Here is a 12,865-nt window from a genome sequence, read left to right as displayed (position 1 = left end):
CCTAATAATTGTATTCATACAGTGCTTTCAAAGTGCTTTACTGAACAGATACAATTACATTAAAAGACACAATAGAAACATGATATCATAGTCAGAATGTGAGCTGCAGCATTCTGGACCATTTGTAAGCCATGAAAATAGTTGTAGGCAACCCCGACAGAAGGGAATTACAATAATCCAATCAGGTCACAAAAGAAACCTCAGCATCTTCAAATGACAAGAGTGATCTAATCTTGGTGATTCTCCTGAGATGAAAGAAGGGTATTTTTGTCACCTTCTTGATATGGGAATCAAATACAAGAGTTTGATCAAAAATAACACTGAGATTTTTAACTCTGTCCCTGCACTGAATAACACAGTCATCTCAAGTCAGGACAGGTTGATCACTCAGATGGCTCAGTCTTGCCGCACCGATGACCATCATCTCAGTCTTGGCTGAGTTTAACGGCAGAAAGTTTGCTGACAGCCAGCTCTAGCTAAAGCTGAATCATTTCCTGATGCAATAGGCACAATTGTAGTTCATCGGCATAACAATGAAAAAGAGAACTGGGCACTGTATGAAGATAACATTTGGCAGGTGTATCGCTCAGGACCCAAGGACGCGCAGCGTAGAGTGTGGAGTTGTTTGAATGAGTGGTTCTCCAGAAAGCTGAGAGCAGCGATATTGGAGACCAAGCAAACGGCCTGACCAAGTAATCAGCCGTTCAGGCAGGCACGTTTTTGAACAGGCACTGCACTAGTATACTAAATGAAGCATCTGGATGGTTCGTCAGAGCTGGAGGGAAGAGCCACGACATGACGGGTATGAGGTCATGGTTTGAGGGTTTATGGTCCGTACTGCGTCTTTATCTGACATGATCGGGATGTAATGGGGACAGATGTGATGCTTTGCTAAAAGCCGTTGCTCGCCTCTGGCTACGCTGAGGAGGAGGGAGGGGGGGGGTCAGCCAGCCAGGGAGGGAGGGAGCGCGTGTGAAAGAGTGCGAGCCAGAGGGGGAGGAGGTGAAGGGAGCAGTAGGGAAGGGGGAAACGGAGAGGTTGTGTGAGGTGAAAAGGGTGAGATCAGAGGGATATAGGGGGATATGGCAGAGAAAGATAGAAAGAACGAAAAAGAAAGAAAGAAATACCGAAGCCATACTCATCTTCGGACCACTCTCTTGCACTCACACTCTGTTTTTACTACCTTTTCCAGTCACTTTACAGAGCCAAAGTCACCTGAGGGAGATGACATCATGGGCTATAATACAAAGATTCCAGACTTCCTCCATGCTATTCACTCAGCAGAAATGTCCCCCATTCAGAAGGGGCTCTTGTCATGTAGGATGATCCCAAAAACTAGTTACAGTTGCCCTTCAAACAACGTCAGGGAAATTAATCCAAGCCCCACCCTCGAAGTGATTATCTCAAAGATCACCAGATAATGGCAGAGCATTAGCTATTCTGTTGAGCAGCGTTTCTGAAATTCCACCCAGAATGATGTACCCAAAACGCAATACATGTAGACTACTGTAAATGGTCAATTCACATTCATGCACCAGTGGTGGCCATGTTTTTTTTTTTCTCCAGGAAAACACCTACGTTTGAGCCCAGCAATTACACTACCACAGCCAAAACGCAGCTCGAGGCGGATCGATACGGCCGGCGCCACGTTTTGGTGTTCGAAATCCGGAGCTGCGTTCTAGTTTAATAGACAGATCCGGAGGCTTTTGTAAAAACGATAGGAATAGGGCTACACTGTAACACTGTGTTCACTTCACATTAAACCAATCAAACAGCCTATCTTAGTGGATACTATAGTTAATATAATATAATTTAATATTATTATATTAAATTTCAAAATAAGAATAACAGGAGTCACGCAAAAAACAAGTGGATAATAATGTAGGATATAACTTAAACTGTATTCAATGTTTAGCGTACAGGTTCCCCCCAAAATGTAGACATTTCAAATCATAACCCAAACAAGAGTAGACACTTCAAATAATAATATTCTCTCCCCAAAAAATTAACTGGAAAAAAGTTTAAAAGCCTTTGAGATATGCCGCTATACGCGTGGGTACGCTCTATCTCCGTTTGTGTTCCCGACCAAATAGCTCCTTCTTTTTGAATAATATTCTCTATTCAATAATCTAATTCAGTCCAAATGTCCCAATATATAGTCCTTATAATCGGTTTATTTTGTCCTTCATCCATTCCCTCACGTTAGCTCCCATAATATGACAAGAAGTAAACTGTGGGTTTATGTCAGCAATCTGTAATCATTGAACAAAAGCCTAGGAATTGATTTGTTTGCATGTGAGTCATTGATCCAAAATCTAAATAGGAATTGGATATGGAGTTTGGATAACTGGAAAAAAAATGAAAAGAGGAAGTTGGGAAGATGGGAGGCCGTCTGTGGACCACGCGATGATGCGGTGAACCAAGTAAGGCAGGCCTTATCTATCTACCGTAAATCCTCTAATAGAGGCCGGGGGCTTTATTTACTGAGCTGCAGAGAGCCCCAGGCTTTTATTGGAGGCAGGCCTATATTAGAGGCAGGCCTTTATTTCTTAAAATTAAACTCTTATGGACATAATCCCTTAATTTCAGGACTTTTATTGCAAAACCAAAAAATATGCCCTGTGTCATCCAACAAAACAAATCAAAGAGGCCTACCGGTATGTAAACAGCCAGTTGACCTATTAACAATATAACATCATCACATTCACAGCACATTCATTCACATTCACACACTCCATAACTACTGAAGCGTACAGTAGATCTCCTTCACTTTGTTTTGTAGTGGAGGGGGCTACGTTAACACCCACTCTGAGGCGACAATGTCACAAAAACTGTAAATGTATAAAACCAGACAACGTTTGGTGATAACAATTTAGCTTACTTTACTGAACAAATATCATTTATCTAAAACTTTTCACAAGAGAACAATAGGGGTGTTGCAGGTTGAGCTCTCAATTTCAACAACCACATCTCTTTCTAATAAAGAGATGTGGACCTTTGCCATCCCCTTTTCTGCGTTTGAGGACAGAGAGTGTTGGGCACGCTTCGGACGAAATGGCCCCTTGGGTTTGACAACAGCTGGGTTAATATATTTCAATCTAGCTTAGGTTATACTTATCTCGCGCCCACAGTGAGTCGGGCAACGTGGAGTCGAGGCGTTGGCCATGCATCCCACGAACCACAAGTGTCACCCATCTGTATGGGAAGCAGGCTACCCCCTGTTGTCGGAGAGTCACCAGGTGTGAATGTTTAACCCAGTGAGTAGCCTGCATCTCCACCTCCATTCCCGTGCCTGTCTCCTCTCTGTTAACAAACTTCAGAAGTAGCAAGTGAAATATGCGGAAGCACTTTGTTTTTGTTTTTTTAACCATACAGCTATCTCTGTGCACCTGTCAGACGCACAGACAGAGCTGCATGGTCAGAGTTTACATACAACAATATAGCTGCAAGCAGCAATGTGGGGGCCAACCAGTGTATCAAAGACAACAAGCGAAACACGCCATATTCAAATCCCTACCGCAGTTTTGAAAATCGGGCATACGGTTCAGAATAAATGCACTTCCAACTTTGACAGGTTGGTGGCGCTAGAGTTTGAGGTGTCGACATAGACTTGGTGACAGGGGTCACGGGACTGTCCCTGATGAGTGTGCCTAATGTGGTTATGATACATCAAAATGTTACTGAGATATGACCACTTCCTGTTTGGCGACCTGGACGCCAAATTCGATTGGCTGTAGCGAACAAACGCCCTAGACAATCGAAAATCCCTGTAATACTTTTGTGGACATTGGTCTAGAGAATGTGTACAGCAAGGTTAATTTAGATTGGTGAAAATCCCGAGGAGAAGATGCATTTCAAGTGTTTTACACAAAATACAAAATGGTGGGAAATCCATTTGGTGGAAAATGACAACATAGGGTGCGATGAACTCAGCATGAGCCAGGGATTCCAACGGTACCTCATTTTTGAAAATTGGTCAAAAGTTGTGTGCCTAAACGCACTTCCAACTTTGACATGGTGGTGGCGCTAGAGGGTTCGAGCTGTCGCGATGACACTTGCTGACAGGGGTCATGGGACTGTGCCCAATGAGTGTTGCAAAGGTGGCTTTGATACATTAACAATTTGCTGAGATATGACCACACTTCCTGTTTGGCGGCTTGGACGCCAAATTCGATTGGTTGTAGCGGGCGAATGCTTTCAAGAATCGAAAATCCCTGTAAGACTTTTGTGCACATTGGTCTAGAGAATGTGCATACCGAGTTTCGTGCAGATTGGTCGAAAGTCCTAGGAGGAGATACATTTTAAGTGTTTTTCACAAAATCCAAAATGGCTGGAAATCCAATACGGCGGAAAATTATGTCATAGGGTGCGTTGAACTCGGCTTGAGTCAAGGAATCCAACGGTACCTCATTTCTGAAAATCGGGCGTACAGGTCAAAAGTTGCGTGCACAAACACACCTCCAACTTTGACACGTTGGTGGCGCTAGAGGGTCCGAGCTGTGGACATGGGTCTTAATGAAAAGACTCAGGGGACGGTCATGAATGAGTGTGGCAATTTTCACAACTTTTTACCATCCGATTCTATGGGCTGCCATAGATTGCAGAATAAATCGTAACTAGAAAGTACATTTCCTGGAGAAAATGTGAGGTGGGCTAGCTGCTGCAGCTGTATGTAACAGCTACTGCTAGAACTACTATGGACCAGGCAATCTCCATGCACCCACCGGCGAAGACCGTGCGTCTCTTGTGGGGCCCGTGGCGTTGATAGTGGCATGGTGGCGAGACTCCGCCTCCTCACATCAGAGCCGGTCGGGGACATTGTAGCCCTCTCTGGGCCTCCCACCGGCACCCAGCGGTGAAGACCATGTGTCTCTAGCCCACTCAAGGGCTGAGTTGTGTGGTGCGTGACGTTCATAGTGACGATACTCCACCACCTTGGGTCAGAGCTGGTGAGGAGCAGGTCAATCCCCATGCACCCCCCGGCAAAGACTGTGTCTCTCTACCCACTCAGGGGCCGAGCAGTAGTTGTGGGTGCCTTGGTATGGAAGTTGAGGCGAGTGCTACTATTGTAGTCATAAAAAGGGATGGAAGGAAGGAAGGACAGAAGGAATGTAAACGCTACCTCAGTGTCATAAAACAGTGCCTGTACTTATTATGGGACATATTATACATCGAACTGTTCGTCTATTTGTCTTGATTCTAGCCATCTTAATATCTAAGCTGACATAAATACTTTTTGAGCTAGAGCCGTCTGAACACGACAGTTCCACTGGCTGGCTATAGCCGGTAACGTTAGCTACGAGGTGCACGTCAGGCTACGGCATAGGCAGGCTGCTGATTGGCTGGAGTCAGGCTACCATAGGCAGGCGCGCTGATTGGCTGGAGGTGCAAACTGTCGGCAACTCATCCAAAACATTTCTAGAGACTGGGTCGCATGTAACATTGCTAGCTAGCCATGAGCGAACTGTTGGATACTGCATTTGCTGTGCGACGTATTCCATTGTCCAGTTGTCAAATCTATTTGCGAACAAACTGTTTGAGAGCCAGCACACCTCAGTGTCCCCTAATCAAAACCATTTTTCATATATCACCTAACCTCTCCAGCACCTCACCAATATCAATTCTTTTCTCTCTTTAGAGAAGAGTAGCCTACAATCCATTACAACAACTATTTCTTAGTTTTATTGTTGTTTTGTAATATTTTATCATGAATATAATAAATAAATGCTGCATGTAGTTAAAGAAAGTGTTATTCAGTTTTTCATATGCTAAAATTGACTGTAAATCCACATTTTAAAGCTGATATTTCAAATAACTGACTGAGGGAAAGTGCCCCCCAGCGCCCATGGGCGGTTCGCCTCTTTTCCTCCTGTCCTCCTCAGTTTTTTGAGTCACCAGCCGCCACTGGTGTGTGTGTGTGTGTGTGTGTGTGTGTGTGTGTGTGTGTGTGTGCGTGTGTGTGTGTGTGTGTGTGTGGTGGGGTGGGGGGCAGTAGAGAAGTTACAGAGAAGATCAACATGGTGCTGATCTATCGATGTAACTGTTGCCCGAGCTCCAATAGTCGTGACGTGTGTCTTTCTAAACTCCCTCCCCCTCAGCTTGAATGGACATGATTGGCAGCAGCTGTATCATTGGGCCTGTGGTGTACAGCGCCAGGCGATGGGGGCATGATCGGTGATGTCACATCCTGTCCGTCAGGCAGACGAGTGACTCAGGGCCCTCCGTGTGGTGTGTGGGCGACCATTGTCTGGATGTGGTGGGGGTCTGGGGGACTGTCCATACCCCCCACACAGCTTCTCCTCACCCACTCTCCCCCTCTTCTTCATTCTCTCCCAGTCTCTGCCTCTCTCCGCCGGTCTTCCCTCTCTCCTCCTCTCCCCTTCTCCTCCGCCTCCTCCTCTCCCCTTCTCCTCCGCCTCCTCCTCTCCCATTCTCCTCCGGTCCCCTCTCTCCCTCTCCCATCCAGTCTTCCCTCTCTCCTCCTCTCCCCTTCTCCTCCGCCTCCTCCTCTCCCATTCTCCTCCTGTCCCCTCTCTCCCTCTCCCATCCAGTCTTCCCTCTCTCCTCCTCTCCCCTTCTCCTCCGCCTCCTCCTCTCCCATTCTCCTCCTGTCCCCTCTCTCCCTCTCCCATCCAGTCTTCCCTCTCTCCTCCTCTCCCCTTCTCCTCCGCCTCCTCCTCTCCCATTCTCCTCCTCTCCCCTCTCTCCCTCTCCCATCCAGTCTTCCCTCTCTCCTCCTCTCCCCTTCTCCTCCGCCTCCTCCTCTCCCATTCTCCTCCTGTCCCCTCTCTCCCTCTCCCATCCAGTCTTCCCTCTCTCCTCCCACGCTTCCTGCTTCCTCTCCTCCTCCTCCTCAGACCCAGACAGAGGCCAAATTGACTCACTGTCTGCCCATCAGGGTTCAGGACCTCTGCTCGTGGCTTTGGAGAGAGAGGCCTGTCTGTTTATACTCTATGTCTGTGTCTGTGTTACTGTGTTAAAGGAGTAGTAAAGGGAAAATGCATGTTTAGCCCTGTTTTAAGGTTACTTGTGATCATATACAATGGTTCAGATCAAAACGTTGACAAAGATAGCATTTTCGAGAAAGTTGATAATTGCTCTACCACCGTTTTGGTCATACAATGGATGTGGATGGGCACCTTGAAAAATCATTCAAAAACATGTTAAACTCTCGATTTCAAAGACAGGAAACTCACCTAGGTGTTAGTTGGTGTGACATTTTTTTTCAAAGATGGCGTGGTTCAATAGGGCTTCACTTTTTCGAGGAGTCAGTGAATGGAGTGACCTTTTCCAGTTCTATTAATACATCCATGTATTGGACTAACAAAATGTCAATCATTAAATCCTGTATTGTCCTCCCTTGCGGTAATTTTTCAGCGTTTTGGCCAATCACAAATTAGCATGAAAAAATGGCATTACATTGATAGACCCATTCCTCCCTTCCATAGATATCTATGGGTCCTCCAGCTGCATGTTATAGATGTCACTGTTGAAGCTTTAGAATTTCAATAATGGGTTTTATCCATAGGGAAAACCTGCTTTATGAACAAAACTGAGATAATATAAAATATTATTTATAAATAAATAAATTCATATATTTATATTTTAATCCCTATCTTCTCTCCAAAAACTGAGGAGGACTGTCCTCCCCTACCTCAATGGACGAGCCTCCTCTGACACACACACACACACACACACACACACACACACACACACACACACACAGCTAAATGATCAAGCCACCGACTGGCTGAAACCTTTATAATCAGGGAAGACAATTGAGAGCAACAATTGAGAGCAAGCTCTCTTTTTCAATGTCGCCCTGATTACAATAATAACATGGTAAATGGACTGCGCTTATATAGCGCTTTATCCAAAGTGCTTTACAATAAAGGCCCCACCCATTCACACACACATGAACACACCAATGGCGGCAGCTGCCATGCAAGGTGCTAGTCTGCTCACTGGGAGCAATTTGGGGTTCAGTGTCTCGCCCGAGGACACTTCGACATGTCAGGAGGAGCCGGGATTCGAAACTGCTGACCCTACGATCATTGGATGACCCGCTCTACCTCCTGGACTACATCTGCCCATAACACATACAGAATAGGGACATGAGGAAAGAGCCATTGCTTCTGGTAAAACTCTTCTCAGTGATTCTTTGATGAAGAGTGCCATCTATGGGTAGCAAATATAAGATACACTGTTGCCTGGCTATTATGCCTGATCAAGGAAATACAAGTTGTTGATACAGTAACAGGCATATTCCCTTTGGTGGCAGCAGTGTAGCAGATTCCACCTCAAAGTAGTGTCAGAGAGCCTAATTTCACATTCCTACTACTACACTGGGAGCCAAAGTGTGCCCCATTGGCCAAACAAATAGACCAATTGCTCTACAGTGTGTTCTCCAAAGTCCTGGAAAAAATCTGATTAGACGGATTATCTTTTTATTTTGGTACCGCAGACAACCAGTTTGGCTTCAAGGCTAAGCGTGGTACTGATCTATATATCTATGCCCTGAAGGAAATGGTTGAAATATATACAGTAGAAGACAGAATTATTCAGTGTTATTTGGTTTTATTGATGCATCTAAGGCTTTTGACCGAGTTAACATAATCATAAGATGTTTTTAAAAGTCAGAGGAGTGCCCGACAGCATAACTAGGATCTTGGCATATTGGTATATAACCAGAGCGTGCAGATTAAATGGGGTAATGCAGTCTCTGCACCATTTGGCATTGGCAATGGAGTTCACCAGCAGGGGTTACTCTCACCTGCCCTCTTTAAGTCACTGTCATGTTCCAACCAAAGGCTTTCAGCAAAAGATTCCCAGATTTGAGGAAGAAATTGTGATGCAAGGTCATGAAAAAGGTGCGTGCGAAACAGTGCGTGCTTGCTAAAGGATTAGTCCCATGCAAATTGCTATAATGTAGTATTATAGCGACCCGACATACGCCACTGGCGAGGCATTCATGCGCCATCGGCGCCATCTAGTGGCCATTGGCGCTTTTGTCTTTTGTGGCATGCGTCGATCAGAGTGGCTGGCTGGCTGGCTGGATGGATGGATGGATGGATGGCTGGATGGATGGAGGGATGGAGGGATGGATGGATGGATGGATGGATGGAGGGAGGGAGGGATGGATGGATGGATGGATGGATGGAGGGAGGGAGGGAGGGAGGGAGGGAGGGATGGATGGATGGATGGAGGGAGGGATGGATGGAGGGAGGGAGGGATGGAGGGATGGATGGATGGATGGATGGATGATGGATGGATGGATGGATGGATGGATGGATGGATGGATGGATGGATGGATGGATGGATGGATGGATGGATGGATGGAGGGATGAATGGATGGATGGATGGATGGATGGATGGATGGATGGATGGATGGGTGGGTGGGTGGGTGGGTGGATGGATGGATGGATGGATGGATGGATGGATGGATGGATGGATGGATGAATGAATGAATGGATGGATGGATCGCTCTCCTTTACACATTAGTTTTATAACTGCCTATGATATACATTGTTTTTTATTCTTGTCTTGCATTAATCTATTTATAGATTAGCACAGACTATATAAATAGATTAATGCAAGACAAGAATAAAAAACAATGTATATAGGCAGTTATAAAACTAATGTGTAAAGGAGAGCTATCTATCTATCTATCTATCTATCTGTCTGTCTGTCTGTCCGTCCGTCCGTCCGTCCGTCCGTCCGTCCGTCCGTCCGTCCGTCCGTCCGTCCGTCCATCCATCCATCCATCCATCCATCCATTCGCGTCCTATGTGTCCTTGCAGGCACACGCCGGCCGGTCGCCACAACAGTACGACGCAAGCCACTGTAAATTTAACGTTTTTCTCGAAGGCCTGCCTGAACATGTCTTAAGAGGTTTTTTGAACATGAGCTCAGTGGATGGCTCTCTCAGGGCCTGGGGAAGAGCGTTCCAGAGTCTTGGCGCCACCGCCTCAAATAAATGCATGGACAGACATTTCTAATTCAGTATGTGATACAATGGACCGGAGTTTGGCAATATTTCTGAGGTGGAAAAAACAGGAACGCGTTAGGGATTTGACATGTTTGTCCAAGTGCATAGACTGATCAAAGAAGACACCCAGGTTTCTAACAGTGCCACGTTATATGCACAAGCTAACATGCTGGTTAGAAAATTCTGGTGCTCAGATGATGTTAAGATAAGTCTATTTCAGAGTTTACTGCTCTCCTCTTTATACTGCCCCCTTTTGGAGTTTAAAAAGTCCAGCATCCATAAGCTCCAGGTTGCCTATATATCATTCAGTCCTTATAATGATTGTATGCGTATATTGCTTAACAAAACAAGGTGTTGCAGTGCAAGTGAATTGTTTTGTAATGCAGGAGTCAACACGTTCCATGCTCTGTTGAGAAATCTGATGTACAAATGTATCTGTTGTCTGAATGGTTCTCATAATTCCATCATTATACAACGGTTAGTTCTGGTTCTTGATTCTGATTGGCTGGAAGCCGTGTTAAAATACTTTGTAACACACACCTGGGACCGCATATCGTTCCATTTTCAGTATTAATGCGCCTCCCATTTGATCCAATGCATTGTAGTTGTTGTTGTTGCTTGGCAACCCATCTGTTAGGGGAACTATTTTGCTCGGCGGAATTGAGGGAATGGTCCCGGTGCCGAAGAAAGGCAACAGCAGCACCCCCAATGACTTCAGACCTGTGGCCCTCACCTCCCACATCATGAAGACCCTGGAGCGGCTCCTCCTAGGTGTTCTGAGGCCACAGGTCAGATCCTCGTTGGACCCCCTACAATTTGCTTACCAGCATAATATCGGGGTGGAGGATGCAGTCAACTACCTGCTCCATAGGGCCTACTCTCACCTAGACAGGCCGGGAGGCGCTGTGAGGATCATGTTTCTTGATTTCTCCAGCGCCTTCAATACCATCCAGCCTCAACTGCTAGGTGAGAAGCTCAAGGCGATGGATGTTGACTGCTCCCTGGTATCCTGGATTGTGGACTACCTGTCTGGGAGGCCACAGTACGTCAGGCTACGGGACTGTGTCTCCAGGACTCTGGTGAGCAACACAGGGGCCCCACAGGGAACTGTCCTCTCTCCCTTCCTGTTCACTCTGTACACCTCTGACTTCACCTACAACTCAGAGTCAGTCCATCTTCAGAAATTCTCTGATGATTCTGTAGTAATGGGGTGTATCAGAGATGGGCAGGAGGGGGAGTACAGAAACATGATTAACAACTTTGTGGAGTGGTGTGAGGACAACCACCTCCAGCTAAACAACTCCAAGACAATGGAGATGGTGGTGGACTTCAGGAAGAACAGGCCTCCCCTACTACCAGTGACCATCAGGGGGGAGGATGTGGAGGTGGTCCAGTCTTACAGGTATCTTGGGGTACACCTGAATGACAAACTTGACTGGTCCACCAACACAGAGGCTCTCTACAAGAAGAGCCAGAGCCGCCTGTTCTTCCTGAGGAGACTGCGGTCCTTTAATGTCTGCAGCAAAATGCTGCAGATGTTTTACAGCTCCGTGGTGGCCGGCGCCCTCTTGTACGGCGTTGTTTGCTGGGGAGGAGCCATCAAGGACAAGGAGGCGGGCCGGCTCACTAAGGTGATCAAAAAAGCCGGCTCGATCCTCGGTCTGCAGTTGGACTCACTGGTGGAGGTGGCTGAGAGGAGGACCCTGAAGAAGGTTCTATCAATCATGGACAACCCACAGCACCCACTACACCAGTCACTGATGGCACACAGGAGCACTTTCAGTAACAGACTCACCACCATGCACTGCACCACAGAACGCTCGAGGAAGTCCTTCCTCCCAACAGCCATTAGACTATTCAACTCCACACAATCTGGGCGTGGCCACAGGGATTGCACTTATTAATAATGCACCATTATGATACTATGGTTTTTAACTGGAGATCACTTGGTGTACAACACATCCATTGTTTTTAACAACGTACATGTCTGATGTTTTTGGTCTGTCCTTATCTTGTATGTTTCTATATGTGTATTGTTGTCTTGTGTTGTTTTTATGGCTTTATGAGCTACGTGGCATTTTAATTTCCTTCGGGATAAATAAAGTGAATCAAATCAAAATCAAATCAAAAATGATGCTTCGTTTTGAATAAATGTTAATATTTTACATTGCTGTGTGTTTATTTTACACTTATAGATGTAGTAACCGTTGTATAAAAGCAATAAACCACTCGAGGCCGTGTGTTATAGTGATTTTATAACAGCTAGGGGGGTTTTACTCCGCTTCGCGTCGTGCCTAACAACTAGCTGTTATAAAATCACTATAACACACGGCCTCGAGTGGTTTATTGCTTAATTATGCTGCTGTCAAATCCTAGTCCATCTATGTGGAAACACTGGTATTATTGCATTTTTTAATACTGTTGTTTGTATTTGTATTAGTATGTATGTTAATGGACCATGAGTCTTTTCAATAAAGGTAATTGATTGATTGATTGATTGATTGATTGATTGATTGATCTATCTGTCTGTCTGTCTGTCTGTCTGTCTGTCTGTCTGTCTGTCACCGGGCACGGCAAGGAAAGGTGCAGGCGCGGGTAGACTAAATTCAGCCTCCCCGTCGCCAATATTGTGTTTTAAGATGGCAGTCAGCAATAATGCAATTCGAGACAAGAGTAAAGTGCAACCATGCTTTTTGTCAGTGGCTGTAAGCCAGCGCACCAATGACGGCAAATGTCCGGTTATCACTCCCTCCTTCCCTGGCTTCCTCCGTCGTGTTGTTGACCTGCAGTTCTATGTTGCCACCACAAGAGGCAGTGGTCCCAGAACCTGCAGTTCTATGTTGCCACCACAAGAGGCAGTGGTCCCAGCACATCAAA

Source organism: Borostomias antarcticus (assembly GCF_949987555.1).
Source record: "Borostomias antarcticus genome assembly, chromosome: 32".
Lineage (NCBI taxonomy): Eukaryota > Metazoa > Chordata > Actinopteri > Stomiiformes > Stomiidae > Borostomias > Borostomias antarcticus.
Note: the sequence above shows the minus strand (reverse complement) of the source record.